Source organism: Peromyscus maniculatus, chromosome 17, assembly GCF_049852395.1.
Source record: "Peromyscus maniculatus bairdii isolate BWxNUB_F1_BW_parent chromosome 17, HU_Pman_BW_mat_3.1, whole genome shotgun sequence".
Lineage (NCBI taxonomy): Eukaryota > Metazoa > Chordata > Mammalia > Rodentia > Cricetidae > Peromyscus > Peromyscus maniculatus.
Window position 1 is genome coordinate 4,553,024 of NC_134868.1, and position 17,150 is coordinate 4,570,173.

Sequence of the window (17,150 nt, forward strand, 5' to 3'; positions counted from 1 at the left end):
TTCACACTTCCTAAGTGTATCTGATTAAATTAGTTGTTGTTCTATGTATCCTATCTAACCAGCATTATGGAACTGTCTCACCTGTTTTTTTTTTTTTTTTTTTTTTGGCATGATTCACTGAATAATACCCCACCAGAGCTTTGAATGAATCCTTCAGGCTTTGTTCATATCACTCTTACTGTAAGTAGATGATTAGTTACTTTCTATTGCTATAATAAAACATCATGACCAGAACAACTTTTAGAAGGGTTTATATGGAGTGGGGCTTATGGTTCCAATGTAATACATACAGATCTGTCACCCATGGTTCAGGCAGGCATGGTGCTGGAGCAGCAACTGAGAGCTGACAGCTGACCCACACAGGGAAGAGAGCTCACTGGAAATGGCACCAGTTTTCTGAAACCTCAAAGCCCACCCCCAGTGGCACACCTCCTCCAACAAGGCCACACCTCCTAATCCTCCCCAAAATAGTTCCACTAACTGGAGACCAAGCATCCAAATATTTGAGCCCGTGGGGGCTGTTCTCATTCAAGCCACCACAGTGGTGCTGGAACAGACCATTGCATCCATCCTCCAGGGATAACAGTCACGGTTAAGGAGTGAGAATTTAGAAGGCATCTCCCAGAATCCTTACTTGCAGCTCCACGGTTCTCCTCTGCTGTGGATAGTGCAAACTTTGTTCATGCATTTCAGAAGTCACCCTCACTGTTCTGCTATCCCAGGACCCCAATGGGCAACTGTGAAAGGCCATGGGGAATGCAGTGCAGAAGAGAGCGGTTCCTTTTGTTCCAAAGCCCCTCGTTGTCACATTCTCTTAATGTGGCTGGAATGCAAAATCCCAGTCATAACGACAGGATAGGACACATTTACTTTTTTTTTTTTTTTTTTAAATCTTCCCATAATACAGAGAATGATGAGGTCAGGTAGCAAAGAGCAGATGCAAGGAAGGCATAAAGATGAGCAGGTCCTTTTTAAGATTTCTAAAAATTCTGGGCCTTTTACTCAAGTAGAAAGGAAGCAGAAGTTACAGGCTATCAGTGGCTTAGACTGAGCACACAACCATTTAGGGACTATAAATCAAGACTCTGACACTGATAGGTGCGAATGAGTGAAATCTATGAAATGAAAACCAACATCTCAAAATTTCCTTAAAGTTTGAAGAAGGCAGAAGTTTTTCTTTATGTACCATATGAGCATAGTATTGCTGTGCTTTTTTTTTCACTGCTGACATTGAGCCAAATCCTTCTGCATGTGCTGGTGAGAGGTGACACTGGAGAGGTGGATGAGAAAGTTGACTTGGATGCAGCTCAGGATGCTGCTGCCAACATTGAGCCAGCTCCTGCATGTGCTGGTGGCACTGGTGAGGCATCTGATAAAAATGATGTAGGTATAGCTCAGAACGCTGCCCTAAATCCCACACTTCCTTTAGGTTTTACACTGGGCATGCAAGGGGCAGACCACATGCTGACCCTGAGCCCACTCTTGGCCACCACATTGGGTGACATCATGGACCCTTTCAAAATGCCGACTCGGCTCTTGAAGCTTGTCCTAGAGCTGAACACAAATGTGGTAGATTCACTACTGATCAGGAATCTGCTTCTGTTCATGTCCCAGGTGAAGCTCTGAATCCTACTCAGGATGCTGACGTAATTTTTATTCCATAGAAACAACTGATATACATTGGCCGTAATGTGAACAATGACACTCCACCTCTTCCTATTCTGGCACCAGACCTGCTACTGCTCCTCGTAACATCCTTGATGTGGTTTCTGGCCTTTCTGTTATCGGTGACGACATGGGTGATACACTGACTTCAACAAGTGCTACACAGAGAAAATTATTCAAGAGATACCAGAAACAAAAAAAGATAACCACAGCAATGTTTAAAATAGCTGAAGATTTTTGTACTAGAAAACTAATTTTCTTTGGCACTAGTACTTACAATAAATAAATTTCATGCTTTATATAGGGCTATTTCAGCATTATCTAGAACCAGAAAAAAATTGATTCATTTTTCCGATCATATTGAAAATACATCACAAAAAAATAACAAGGTCAGTTTTGACCAAGTAAAGTTGGTAGGTTCATGGTTGTCTCCTATTCTGGAATGAGGGAATTATTTTCATTCCTAATGAGAACCTTGTGGTTTCTGAAAGGCAAGCAGAGAAATATAACTGTTAAATATTAGTTTGTATTTTTCTGTGTCCATATACTGTGACTTATGAGGATAGCTTCATCTTGGAAACAAACACTCCAATAGAAACAACATCTGTGTAAAAACAACAAAATAAGACTCCACATTCTCATACCTTCTTAAACACAGTGATACTGATGATAGTACATAAGATTTTTTTTTTTTTAGTTGCTGCTGAAGCTGATCATTAGGTTCTTTGAAAGAAGCACCTATCAGGACCTACTGACATATCAAGTCACAATCTGTCAGAAAGATTTATAAAATATAGAAATTTAGTAAGTATTTTTCCGAAAGATGACACAGTATATATTTAATTCTGTATATGTTTGTAATATTTTCCCATTAAAATGTACTATGCAACAATTTTAAGCTGTTTCTTGGCATTGTATAAACTGACAACATGACTGCTCGGTGGTATGGTTGGTTAAATGGGAAGGATTTTAGTATAGATTCCAGAGACAGGACAGATAGAGGCATCTGGGATGTCCAGAGCAGAGGGAGAAGTTAGCTGAACATAGTGAGCCGTTTGCACCTGACCATAATAGAAGAAACAGATCAGAGAGATAGAGGTAGAAGTAGAGGGGGAGATGGGAGCAGGGGACAGAGACAGGAGACAGAGGCAGAAAGACAGGTTTATAAAGAGACTGAGAGGCTGGGGAGGGATGCTTGTGAACTAGAGGGGGTTTAGAGTAGAGGAGGGAGAAGACCTAGGACACTAGCATGCACTTTGAAATGTGTGACAGGTACTTGTGATACAAAGGAGCCTAGAGGTGGCATGTGCCTTATTGTGGTAATACACACCACAGGGAGCCATTTGTCTCTACTGTCAGTCATAAGAGAAATGACACCTTTGGGTAGAGGGGAATCAGCTTCACAAGTTTCTGAGGAATGTTGGCTTTTGTCTACCCTCCAGAAATCCTCCAAAAGTCCAGGTTGAGCCCATTTCTGAATATCCGGGGCTGCCCTTGGAGTTTTGGGAATTGGAGTTTCCTTTGGACATAATAGGCATCAGTAAATTTTTGTGGATTGTATAGTCACACACCAGCTCTGATGAAGTTTACATACTCTGTTAAAACACGAGTAAAAACACCCCCCAAACTGCCATATTGTTCTTAGCATCCACAGAGTTCAAGTATGGTTGCTTACTTGTATTTCCTTTTCTGTTAATTATATGACACCCCATCACCCAGCACACATTAACTGCATAAAGTCTGAGGGGTGTGGCCTTATGAGCCCCTTTCTGTGTGTAATGATCACTGTGTCCTGGACACCATTTCACAGAATCATCTACAACTTCTGCCTATCTCTTGCAAAGTAGTCCCTGAGCCTTGGAAGGTGGGATTCGGACATCCTGTTGAGGTCTGCACACTTCACAGTTATGCATTCTCTAAACTTTGGCCAGTTGTGAGTCTGTCTATTCACCACAGCCCACTGCTGCTGGGAAATAATTCTTCCGTACACTATATAAATTACACTGTGATTAGTTTAATAAAGAAGCTGACTGGCCAATAGCTTGACACTATAAAGTTAGGTGGGAAAACCAGACTAAGGACAGTGGGAAGAAGAGAGGATTTAGAGGAGTCACCAGTGAGATGGGGAGAAAACAGAAGGTGCAAGATAAAAGAGAGGTAGTACCATGTGTCAGAATGTAGATGAACAGAAATGGGTTAATTTAAGTTGTGAGAGCTAGTTAGTAATAAGACTGAGCAACTGGCTGAGAATTCATAATTAATATTAAGTCTTTGTCTAGATGTGTTGATTATTCTTGGTCTCTTTTGCTTCTATATAATTATTTGTAGATTCTTAAGTCTGTGAAAACTGCATTGGAAGTCTGAATAGAATTGCATTTAATATATAGATTTAATTTCATAAAACGTCCATTTCCCCAAGATTTACTCTTGTAATCCTTAGGCACAAGCTCTAGTCCTACACAGAGAACTACAGGCAACAAAGGGATGCTGAGCCTGGGAGAGACTTCCCAGGGAATCACACAGTTGCTTATTCAATAGTCAGCCCTGGAGACACACAATCAAGTCATAGTATACAAAATGAGCAGGTCATATTTAAAGAGTATATATGTATTACATAGACATACATGCATGTAACACCAATTATTAAAAAAAAGAGGACATGATTTAGAAAGAGATGAAGGAGGTGTATATATCAGGGTTTAGATGATGGAAAGGAAAGGGAGAAATGAAATAATTGTATGATAATCTCAATTTTAAAAAGGCATAGGTCTTCTCAACATCTATTATCCTCCTGAAATTCTTCTTCAGTGTCTATAAAATGTTCACTACAGATATTTTTCATGTCCTTGGTTATATTTACTCCTATGACTGTGTGTGCATGCATTTGTGTGTGCGTGCGTGCGTGTGCGTGTGCGTGTGTGTGTGTGTGTGTGTGTGTGTCTTGGATTTCTTTTTCAGTGTGTTTGTCATTGGTATGTAGGATGGCTACTGATGTGTTAATTTGTATTTTTTCACTTTATTGAAAATGATATTACCACAAATGTGATTGATATCATGAGTGTAATTAATGAATATCATGAGTGTAATTTAAAAAATAAAAATAAAAAAAAGAAAATGGTATTAGCTCAATTGCAGTTTCACTACTCTTTAGAGTGTCCTGTGTATAGAATTATATCATCTCTAAGTTAGGATTCTTTGACTTTCTTTTTCTTTTGTATTTCTTTTCCTATCTTATTTCCAATCACTATAGTGAACAGAAATATTTTAATGTGACTGTTGTATGTATGTGTGGTTAAGTAAGACAAAACTTCATTCAAAAAAAAACAAACAAACAAACAAAAAAAAACTATAAAGAATCTACTCAGATGAAATCCCAGGGCAACATTTCTTGAAATACAAATATGTGCACAACAGCTCCTCAGCGTGGTGGTTTGTGTTCCCACCTGTCACAAATATGTGTGCGAAGCTGCAATAGGAACTCAAAAGCGCATTCTACTCATCAAGTGGGCCACTTTCAGATGACCAGCTGTGTAGAAACATGAGGTCAAGCTCTGAGCACTTAGAGTAAGGCATGGCAACTATTTGCATTAGAATAAATTCTCAGCAGGACTTACACTTAGCTCAAATACTGTGGATGGTGTGGTGGTTTTTCTTGCATCCCCAGACCCATTTCTCACACTAATCAAATAAAGTGTAAACAAAAAAGAGAGAAATGATCCTTATGTTAGGTGATGAATAATATTAAGATTGCCCCATAATTTCACATTTATGTGTCTTTTTAAGGATTGCATTTTTCACTACATGTAAAACTTTTTTAAATGCTGGAAAGGAAAAAAGGAACATATATATTGTTTACTGGACTGCAAAACATTCCCAGCACTATGAATTCTACAATGATGGTTCTGAGTGAAAATTTAATTAGACATACCAGTTAGTTGTATCACTCCAGGGCATGCATACTTATGAACGTGAACTCACTATATTGAATCATATGTGTGTGAATGTGTTTATCACTGCACTACCTGAAATTAACAAGTTATGGAATGAGCCTAGATATCCACCAATCTATGAATGGATAAAGAAAATATAAATAAATAAAGAGTTCATTCATAAAGACAAATTATGTAGAGATTACATAATTCCCAAGAAAATTGTTACAACTATATATCTTCAGGGTAGAGAAATAGATAATTCCCCCAAACACAAATAACACATACCTTATCTCATAAATGGAATTTATAAAAAATATGAAAGGAGGAGGAGCAATGCTAAGGAAATGTAAGGGGACATAGTTTAGATGAAGGGAGTGTAACAGGGAAATAAAGGGATGTAAATGAACAAATTGTTTTGCATGACAATAATGACATGTTATTTCATTAATTAATTATATGTACAGAATAATAAGATTAATTTTGCCTAAGGGGTTATTTCTTTATATATAACTAAAGATAATGACCATAATTTTATTATCTTCTAAACTTTAAAAATTTTTGAATGATGGGATAGAGGTGAGCTACCAGAAAAAAACACAATGTGCTCTTGCAGAGAACCTGAGTTCACTTCCTATTACCCATCACAGTGACTCATAATCAAACACCAGTAACTCTAGTTCCAGAGAATCTGGACCTCTTCTTGTCTCTGTGGCAACTGTACTCATGTGTATATACCTCACCTATATACATATATGTGGGATTTTAAAGGCATTATCTCATAATTTCTCTATTTAGTTTTATGGATGCAGAGAGGCTTGCACCTATATTGTATATGTTATATATGATATCAGTTCATTCTCATATGCTCAGTTGTGGGATAAAGGATTGTGATCAAACAAATGATGAGTAAGAATCATAAGGTCATTATGGATCCCAGAATCATAAAAAAGATAACAACAGAAAAACATACAACAATTGGAAAATATAAGAAATCTGAGTTGTCCAGACTTGATGTAAATTAATATGTAAAATTTAAACATTATAAGGGATTTCTTAGCATTTTGTTGGTCTTAGTCATTGAAAGGAACTGTGTGCCTGAATTCCATCACCATCTTGTCATTCATCATGTGTAGTAAAGATTGTCACTCATCATATGTGTTTAATTAAAAGAGTTTTACAAAAGTTGAAGTTCACTATAACCAAAGACAGAAATTTTGGCACAAATAATCTGTAAAATATAAACTCTATTTGGCTCGGCTGATACAACACACAATGAACGAGCCCCAAGGTCTGGCAGCTGTCTGACATGAGCTGACTGGAAGGAGGTCTGTGTTGAGTAGCCTGTGAGCCTCCAGTGCCCCAGACACAACTATTAATTTGTTAAAAAGATGTCTAAATAACAAGCTAGTTGAGGGGATGAATCAAATGACAAACCTAACCCCAAACCAGACACAGAAACAAATATTAAGAGTCTAGGTAAGTTTTCAGAGAATTCGCTCAAGTTCTCAAGGGTTAATTTGAAGAGGCATATGCAAAGCCATGGTGCTGGTTTGCAAGCTGGTGTCACCTGGGAAGAGGGAATGTGAACATGTCTGTGGGGCATTTCCCTGACTGATGACCAATGTGGCAGGGTCCAACTCAATGTGGGCAGTGCTATTCGTAGGCATTTAGACCTGGGCAGTGTAGGTAAGCAGGCTGAGCAGGCAAGCAAGCAGTATTCCCCCATGGTCTCCTTCAGTTCCTGCCTAGGTGTCTCCCGATGACAGACGATAGCCCGGAAGCCAAGTAAACCCTTTCCTCCCCCAAGATGCTTTGGTCAGTATTTTACCATAGTAACAGAAAGCCAAGTAGAACGTGTTACCAAGTCCCATGCCTATCAGGATTGTGTCATAAGCACAAAACAAGATGGAAGTTGTCAACAAAAGTGAACAATTTCTTTCTTTCTTTTTAATGAAAAATAATGATCAAGCCACAAGCGTTAGTATATGACAGTAACCAGCTCAATTAGGGGCTGAGGCAGGAAGAGGAGTTTGAGGCTCCCATGGTTTATAAGACCCTGTCACAAAAACAAAGACAAATTCTGGCTGTGCAGACATAGGTCTTGTCTGGTATTTGTAACATGTGTTCCTTTCAAGTGAATACAAGTATTTTCAATGAACACATGCTTCTCACAGACATATATTTAAAATAAATGAAGAAAAAAATCATTAAAAAACATTCTCAGTTTTACTTTTTTCTCTCTTAAGAGAAGGCCTCCTAGCCCATGCTGGCCTCAAATTCACTAATGCAGACTAGTCTTTAATATCCAATTTTCCTGCCTCAGCCTTCCTAGTGTTGGGATTACAGCATGCCACAGCATATATCTCAGAATTGCTTTCTAATGTGAACAAGTGATCCTACCTATAAGCCACAGAACACGAGAAAGAGCCACATCCACAAACCACAGAAAGGTTCTTTGGGCAGCTGGGGGAACTGGTGTCAAATGCCTGTAATCCCTGCAAGGAGGAGGCAGAGGGTGGGCCTACCAGGTGTTCCAGGGCATCTCCTCCTACATATTGAACCGGAGACCAACATGGGCTACGAGAGACTGTCTTAAAAGAAAGGCTCTCTGGGCTTAGTAACTTTCACTTTCCTATGGTGAGCACTAGACTAGAAAGCTTGGGAGCTTCCAGAAACTTCTGGAACCAACACTACTGTTTGTTCACTCAGTCAAGGGCACTGGTTATTGGCAAGCAGAAAACTAAAGCTCCCTCTCCAAAGGCCTATCTGCCACCCTCTTTTGGTGTAATATATATATATATATATATATTTTTTTTGAGACTGGGGTCCTAAGAGGGTGGGCTGGCCTCGAACTCTTGCACTTATTTGTCAGCCTCTGCAGGCCTGGGACTCCAGGCAGGAACTGCAGTCTGCCACCCTGAATCATCATAGAGGGCATGTTGGCCTTATGAGAACTTGGACTGGGAGGAGTCACCAGGCTCTGGGAAGACATGTTGCCCTGGCCCTTACTGGTCCTGGGCTAAGAGGAGGCTGTGGCCTTCGGGGCCGCTTTACCTTCACCGCTCCTATGGGACCTTGAGATGTGAGGAGACTCTGAGATGGCGGTGTCCCACCCTCAGAGACCCAGAGGCAGGCCCCACCTTGGCCTGGGGCTGCTCTCACCATGTTAAACTCCACAGATCTCCTCCTCCACGCCTCAGCAGCTCCTTCCTCGGCGGTTTCTTAACGGTTTCTAACGTGCATGCACGCACGCACGCTCGCACGCACGCTCTAAGTTCTAGGCATGAGGCAAGCTGAGGGGGAAGGGGGGGGAGGAGGAGGAGGAGGGGGAGGAGGAGGAGGAGGGGGAGGAGGAGGAGGAGGAGGAGGGGGAGGAGGAGGAGGAGGGGGAGGAGGAGGAGGAGGGGGAGGAGGAGGGGGAGGAGGAGGAGGAGGGGGAGGAGGAGGAGGGGGAGGAGGAGGAGGAGGGGGAGGAGGAGGAGGAGGGGGAAGAGGAGGGAGGGAGGGTTTAACTCTTCCCAGAATGCTCACTGGGCTAAAGAGCCCCAGGGGCGGGCTTAGGCCCCACATCCCATTACTTGATTGGATATGTTGGATGGGGCTCTATATGGAGGCTGGCACTTTCTGGTGGGATGTGGCTTTGGTGGGAAGGGTCTGGCGTGGCTGAAGGGGAACAAACAAACCTCTAGAGAAAGGAGGCCTGCGCATCTCAGACCTCTGACTTTGGGCAGGACAAATGGGGCGCTCAGGCCTAGCTGGTATATGCATGAGTGCCAGAGCAAGGGCCTATGGCCAGGACTGTACACCTGCCATTCCATAGTCGTTGGCAGGTCTAGCCTTACACAGAACAAAAACAACCTGCCTGGCCATAACCCAGAGGCCACCAGAGAGCGTTGTTTTATTGCAAAAAGGAGGAAATTAAAATGACAAGCAGGAAAGTCACTTTCCCAACATCACACAGCTGCTTGTATGTGATAGGGACCCTACCCGAGTCAGGTGCACACATACCTGAGTAGAGTCAATTTCTACCCCGCAGAGCGGGCCAAGAACTATTGTGTTTAGCTCCAGTGGTGAAGCGGTACCTGGTAGTGTTGATTTTGTCTTAGGCTGGCGTTCCTGTGACTCAGCATGGACAGGGGTCTTGCATCAGCAGGCCTGCACCCTCACCGTTCCCCTGCCCCAGTGATTTGGTAAACCCTAGGAATGTAGAATGACGCAGTGGCTCCTGACTGAAGCATAAGTGACTGTGATTTCATGACAGTGAAGACAGGCACTGTCATGCAGAAGGAAAAGGAGGGAAACAGTGTTGTGTCAGAGAAACAGATTTTTTTTTTAAGTCTTACTATGAAATTTTTCAAGTTGTGCCTCTTCTGTCTTCCCTCAGGGTCTCTTTTGGGACAGAAGGTGTTGTTGGCTCAAATACCCTTTATGTATAGATTATATGTGAACATGTGCATCTGTTGAAGACCTTGAGTGTAAAAAAGCCATGTATATTGAGTACAAAGATCTCATTTATTCAACAGAAAAAAGTACATCTTTACATGTTCTAGGCAGGTAAACACTAAACTATAAACCATGGTTCTTTTCAAGAGGTAGAGAAGGAGTTAAGGAAGTTTTTTAGTTTGTATTTTTGAGAGACTCATGAGAGAACTGGGTATTTTTATTATTCACCATCTAAAGTCATCAGCAAGCAAACAAACACAAAAACCTTTTTTTTTTTTTCATCTCCAACTAAAGGGTCTTGTAAGTTCTTTAGGGCACCAAGATATCTGTATGTGGTTTTTCTCCAGAACAAATTCTCTAGCCCCACATTCTATAAGCCAGCATCAAGTTGACAGTCACCTGTAGGACGGTTGTCCTAGTGAGGCTGTGCAGGCATTTGAAGCAGTTTCTAAATAAACATTTTTGATGTGTAATTTACGAAGACTAAAATTCTACACTTAAACATTTGCATAACTATCATCACACGATCCACAGATCATCACAGACAGATTGCTACACATTTCTAGGAATTTCTTGTAAGTTTGGGTCTTGCTGTGTAGCTCTGGCTGGCCTGGTATTCTCTTTGCAGACCCGCACAGCCTCAAACCCACAGAAGTCCTCTTGCTTCATCTCTTGAGTTCTCGGGTTATGGGTGTGTGCCACCAAGTCTGCCTGTTTCTTGAACTTAAAATACAGTATGATGTGATGTACGCACCAACAAAATTAGGATGTACAGCAGTTCTGGCCCCCAGCAAAGCTCTCTAGGGTGGCTGATGTCATCAAACTCTAACATTTAACCCTGCCAATTGGTTCTCTCTTCCCTGCTTCTGGAGCTTACCTTTACCAATACGCCATATAAATAGAACCACACAGTTGGCACCATTTGAGATTGGTTTAGTTCACTGACCATGGTACATGTGAGATTCATTTATGGCTCTGTATTTATCAGTGCATTCAGCCTTGCTCGGGGGACCGGATCTCGAGGAGCAGAAGGAGAGGTGTGCATCTACTCTCAGCCTTCTTGTTGCCCTGGCAGGAACAGCCTTGGGTTAGAGGGTGCCTGCTGGGGTCGGGAGCTGGGACACAGAGGAGTTAGGGGAAATGGAAATACAAACGTAAAATGGAAATAGTTATAAAAACGTTTATGTGTAGAAATTTAGGAAATGGAAAGATCTTCATACCAAAGGTTACACATTAATAAAGATATTACAACATAAAACTTAAATCCCACAGCCTTACAAATTCAAACATGTTACAAGGTGTCTCATAAATATCCAATCTCTTTTAAAATCCAAATTCTCTGCAAAACTCCAAAATCTTTTTTAAAAGTTTAAAGTCTCTCAACTGTGGTCTCCTTTAAATTAAGAATAAATTAAGTACTTTCTTATTTCAAGAGGGAAGAACCATGGCACAGTCACAATCTGAACAAAGCAAAACCAAACTGCAACAGTGTAGATGACACAATGTCCAATGTCTGGCATCCACGAATGGTCTTCTGGGCTTCTCCAGGGGGTGTGGGTCACTTCTCCAGCTGCACCCTCTGCAGCACACACAGCTTTCTCCTGGGCTCCGGCTGGCTCCACTGTTCTGTTCTTGGTGGTCAGCCCATGGTGCTGTCATCTCCGAAACTGCTGGGGACTTCTGCTGCAACTGGGCTATGTTTTCACCAGTAGTCTCTCCTGGGCTGCCTTCTGGGACTCCAGTCCTGCCACACAGTGTCAAGCCTAATCTGCTCTCCATGCCCACCAAATGCTTTCAAAACCAGTACCACTTGGGTAACTTTTTAAAATATATATATATATTACAATTACATACCAGCCGCAGACCCCCCTCTCCTCCCTCCTCCTTCCCCCAGCCTTCCCCCCAACCCACTCCCCATTCCCACCTCCTCCAAGACAAGGCCTCCATGGGGAGTCAGCAGAGCCTGGTACATTCATTCAGTTGAGGCAGGTCTACCTGGGTGACTCTTATACTACCAAGTTTGGCTGTTTTTTTTTTCCCCCGAGACAGGGTTTCTCTGTGTAGTTTTGGTGCCTGTCCTGGATCTCACTCTGTAGACCAGGCTGGCCTCAAACTCACAGAGATCTGCTTGTGCTGGGATCAAAGGCGTGCCACCACCGCCTGGCTCAAATTTGGCTGTTGTTAAGAGGAGGTACAACAATGGCCACTTCTGGAACACAACTTCTGTGTCCTGACCCTGGGGAAACACTTCCCAGAAGATTTCACCACAATGATGCCACTCGCTTCTAAATCATAGCTGGTTCTTTGGGCCCAGCTGAGTAGCGTCTATGGACCTAACGAAGCAATGCTTTTTCTTATTGGTTCTGGTCTCTTGCTAATCAGCTGGTTCTTCAGCTCCAGTTGGCCAGACACAGCAGCTTGTTCACACGAAAGGCCTGGTAGAGTCTTCGCTTCCCTCTGAAACTTCGCAAGTCCGACATCCATCATCTGCATCACTCTCAACATTCTTACATTCCAAGCTCCTGCGGAACAGCTCAGTGAGCGAGCTCTCAACACCCAATGGCTTCTCTGGCCCAGAGTCCCAAAGTCCTTCCACCATATAACTCCAAAACAACATGGCCAGTCTTTCACAGGAATACCCTACCTATGTTGCCAATTCGTCTTTGTTAGGGTTACTATTGCTGTGATGAAACACATGACCAAAACAACTTGGGGAGGACAGGGTTGATTTGGATTGTGCTTCCACAGTGTAGTCCACCACCGAAGGGTACCAGGACAGGATCTGATACAGAGGCCGTGGAGGTGTGCTTCTTAGTGGCTTCTTCCCCATGGCTTGTAACCAGGGCTCCTTGCCCATAGGTGGCTCCACCCACATCAATCACTAGTTAAAATGCCTTACGAATGCCTTTCCCATAGCCTGATGTTATGGAGGCATTTTCTCATCTGAGGCTCCCTCCTCTCTGATGACTTTAGCTTGTGTCAAGTTGACATAAAACAGCTAGGACAGTATGTCTGTCCACTGCCTTCATGGATGGTGGTCAAGAAGGCCAGAAGAGCAGGTCATATACCTCCTAATTAGAGTTACAGATGGTCATAAGCTAACAAAGAATGACTCCAATGACCCAAACAGCTGGGGTGAAGGAGTCCTGAATACATGTTGTCATTTGTTTTTTTTTTTGTTGTTGTTTGTTTGTTTTTGAGAAAATATCTTGCTTATGACCCAGGCTTGCCTAACATCACAGTGATACTCCTTTGTCTCTGTGCTCAGTATAGAGATTATAGGTGGCTTCTACCCCTAGCTGCCTTTTTAAAAAGTAAATATGCAGAGTTATTAGCTTCCTGCTGACTCTGCCCCCATGTCCCCCTGAAAATAATCTATTAGATGCTGTACTTCTAAAACTTGCTTGGCACGAGACATCAGCTTATACCAGACCTACTGATTCTCAGGGTTCAAGTTTACTTCAATCACCACAGGAGATTTTGACTCAAAACCACTTTTTGAAAAGGCTGGAGATTCAGCTGTTCTAGAATTAATATGCCTTCCCAGGGAGAAATCACAGCACCCACTTAGAGATTAATAAAGAAAAATCTCTTTAATAGCAATGTACATTCAGGTCTGACTAGTGTTCAAAGAGGAGTTGCTCTGGAATAGATTTTACTAACTCATGTACACTGTAGGCTTATGCGTTGCACATACCCTGTCATCCTTAAATCTCTTTCAGGTCTGGGTACCAGGTTACACTTTGAACAATTTAAATATGGAGAGGAGACTGCAAATCCTGGCCTTAGAGGGGAGATTTACACCCCAAATATATTGCCAGAATAAGTTTTTAAGCAAAATGTCAGCTGCTGTGGTCCCATGTGGTCATGCACTGCCCTTGCTTAGCAGCATGGTCAACAGTATCTTGTTAATAGCACTCCCTCAACTGGGAAGTATCTACTTATTTTTCAAAGTCATTAGAGCTTAGACTTCTTCCATCATTGTTACCTTTTTAAAAAGTCAAATATTGCTGGGCGATGGTGGCGCATGCCTTTAATCCCAGCACTCGGGAGGCAGAGGCAGGCGGATCTCTATGATTTTGAGGCCAGCCTGGGCTACCAAGTGAGTCCCAGGAAAGGCGCAAAGCTACACAGAGAAACACTGTCTTGAAAAAACAAAACAAAACAAAAAAACAAACAACAACAACAAAAAGTCAAATATTGATATCACTTTTAAATTTCATTTTCTGTGCAAGGTGCTCCAATCGCTATTTGTTTCTGTTCTCCAATGTTTCCCAGTCATTAAGAACTTCATTCTATTTTCTCTCATGGTTATTATCCATTTATCTCTGTTTGGGGCAATGTCTCCTGTAACCCATGCTATGAATCTCATGCTATGAAATTGAGAATGGCTTTGAACACTAATCTGTCTCTGCCATCCAGTGCTGTGAAGACACGTGTGTCAGTCATTCCAGGCTGGGCCCTGACTGGTCAGTGAGGAGGAAAAGGAGACAGAGGAAGGAGTGTCCTAATGCGGCCCAGGCTTTTATAGGGGTGGTGATGCAGAGGTGCTTGTGTAAGAATGGGAATTCGTTGTCCATACAATTACAAGCTGTTATAGTCACAGTACAGGAAGGGAGTAGGGCATGAAGGAGCTTGAAAGATTTCTGGTTTTGACCTCAGTTGGGATTACCAATGTGCATTCAGTTAATCAATTATTGGTAACCCATTAATATCCTGAGTGGCCATTTCTTGGACTCCACAGACCAGGTCCCTCGGCCAGGAGGTTGATCTGTCCCCATTGAAATGTTAGGTCTGCATCCAGGACAGAGATTCTATTCTCTTGACCAAGGACCTTTTTCTCTTAGCAGGCCTTTATTACTACTTTTAACTTTTCTCTTTCCTAAGGCCCCCAGAATCACTTAGCATCAGGTATCATAGTTCCCAAAACACTTTTGGCATCTTTGGCCTCTGGCAAGGATGAAACTGCTAAGAGTTCCAGTGATACTTCTGGCTTTTAGTCAAGAAAGCAACTGGTTACTTTTCTTTTCTTTTTTATTTCTTTTCTTTCCTTCTTTTTAATCCTAAACTGCCTAGTTGATTTCTACCTCCAGTTCATATCTCACCTCCCTATGACGAGGCAACCCTAACTGCTATTATGGGATTGAAACAATGACTGATCTGTCTCCTTCCAGTTGAATTTGGGGTATCACATGGCAGTATTGGAATACTCTTCCAGAGGACCCCTTGCAAAGTCCAAATTCAGAAACAGAACAGGAAAGGAATTACTTTATTGGTGCCTGGAAATGACCAAAATTTCCAAAGTCCAAAAGATATTCTTGATGGATTCACAATAGGCCCCATCTACTAGATGTTTCTTTTTGACCTCTATGGTTGGTCTCCAGAGTGTTGAACCCACAATCAGCTTTCACACTTAACATTAGCCAAAAGTCAGCATGAAACCTTTCCCATGTGGCTCTGGATAGGGAGAGAAGAGGCATTTAGCATCATTTAATTTGGGGCTTAAAAAAATCATGGGCCTGTCTTCCTTGGCTGTGGGCAGGTGCTCAGGGAGCCAAGGTCTGACATCTCACCTCTGGGCAACATCCTTTTACCATGAAGAAAATATCAGCGAGATTGGTTGTCTAAACAACCCCTCGTGCAGACTCACACCTGACGTCTGTAGAGTGCGAGCCCTTGGGGTGTTAGCAATTCTCTTGGTCTTTGGTTAAACTTTCCTGATGGGTGCTGAAGACCACAGGTGGCCAAAATTAATACTTCTTACTGTGCTGTCAAGACCAGTGGAGCACCTAGTCCTCAGGGGTCACTTGGGCTTTAGAGGAACCTCAGACTCTTCTAGCCTTTCTTTTACCAGTTGTCCATCAATGTGAGGATGAGTCAAAGGCTTTGCTTTAGGTACTGTGGCTTCCTTTGAAGCCTTGAGAAAATCTTGCCCACATTGAACCTCCTTTTGTAGACTGGACAGCATTTCAAATTTATTGAGTGGGGCCTCCATGATCTCCATGAACAAGACAACATAAGATCAATGGTTTTAGTCCCTGGGACCCCATTGACTTTGTAGGGGAATGGAAGAAATATTCTCCCTTTTAGTCCCTCTAACTATATTAAAATTGCCTCAAAGAATGATTATGAAACACATAGAAGATCAATTTTACACCAGTTTGGTATTTTAAGTACTGTGTGTTTCAATAGCCAGACATAACTCAATAAACTTAATGTTTATTATGACATACATTTTAGCCAGTCCTTGAAAGAGTTGATATCTGACCTTGCCAACTTTAATACAATATATGATCTCTAAATCTCATCCTTTATGTACCTTAAACAACTTACTCAGATCTTCATAACTTGCCAAAGCTTTCCAGTCTTTTTTTATTCTGGAGCCATGCAGTCATTATCATCTTCATATATCTAAGTCTTTCTTTCCTAATTTCCATATTTCCATTCTTCTATTATGTCCTTTTATGTACTGGTTTCTTTTCCTAATACCGTGAGACATAGGAACATTAACAAATATATTTACGATCTGTTGTGTGAATTTACTCCCCATTTGAGGGTTACAAAGCAATGTGTATCTCATCCTTATAAGTCCCAATGCCAATGCAAAGTGCAATTTTACCAAAGTCCACCATGGAAAACCAATGAGTTTATTGATCTTACTTACTGAACATGATTGAGGGGATACAGGAGTTTGGATGCTGTGGTGGTTTGAATCAAAATGGCCCCCATAGTCCCACAGGGAGTGGCACTATTAGGAGGTGTGGCTTTATTGGAATAGTTGTGTCCTTGTTAGAGAAAGTGTGTCACAGACACTTTCTGCTGCCTGATGATCTGGATGTAGAACTCTCAGCTCTTTCTCCAGTACCACATCTGCCTGTACACCAGCATGTTTCCAGCTATGACAATAATGGACTAAACCCTCTGAAACTGTAAGACAGGCCCAATGAAATGTTTTCCTTTATAAGAGCTGCTGTAGTCATGGTGTCTCTTCATAGCAATAGCATAACAAGACAGATACCTGAAAGCAGCCCCACAGGCATGTCTCTACTCAGGGTGTACAATGGCTCTACCATAGCTGCAGATGTGGAGCTCACCTCTCTGTTCTCTCAC

General features: G+C 42.0%; 1 long non-coding RNA gene across 2 annotated transcripts; it reads right to left on the bottom strand.

The window, feature by feature from the left end:
- Nucleotides 1-235: 235 nt before the first annotated feature.
- Nucleotides 236-8,858, bottom strand: LOC107402810 (uncharacterized). Of its 2 annotated transcripts, none has more exons than XR_001580028.3 (2): nucleotides 8,760-8,858; nucleotides 236-2,149 (listed from the first exon to the last, which is right to left on the bottom strand). It is a non-coding gene; the product is annotated as an uncharacterized LOC107402810 (long non-coding RNA). The 2 variants fall into 2 exon arrangements; XR_013045267.1 differs by having other exon boundaries at nucleotides 8,738-8,835.
- Between the last annotated feature and the right edge of the window lie 8,292 nt (nucleotides 8,859-17,150).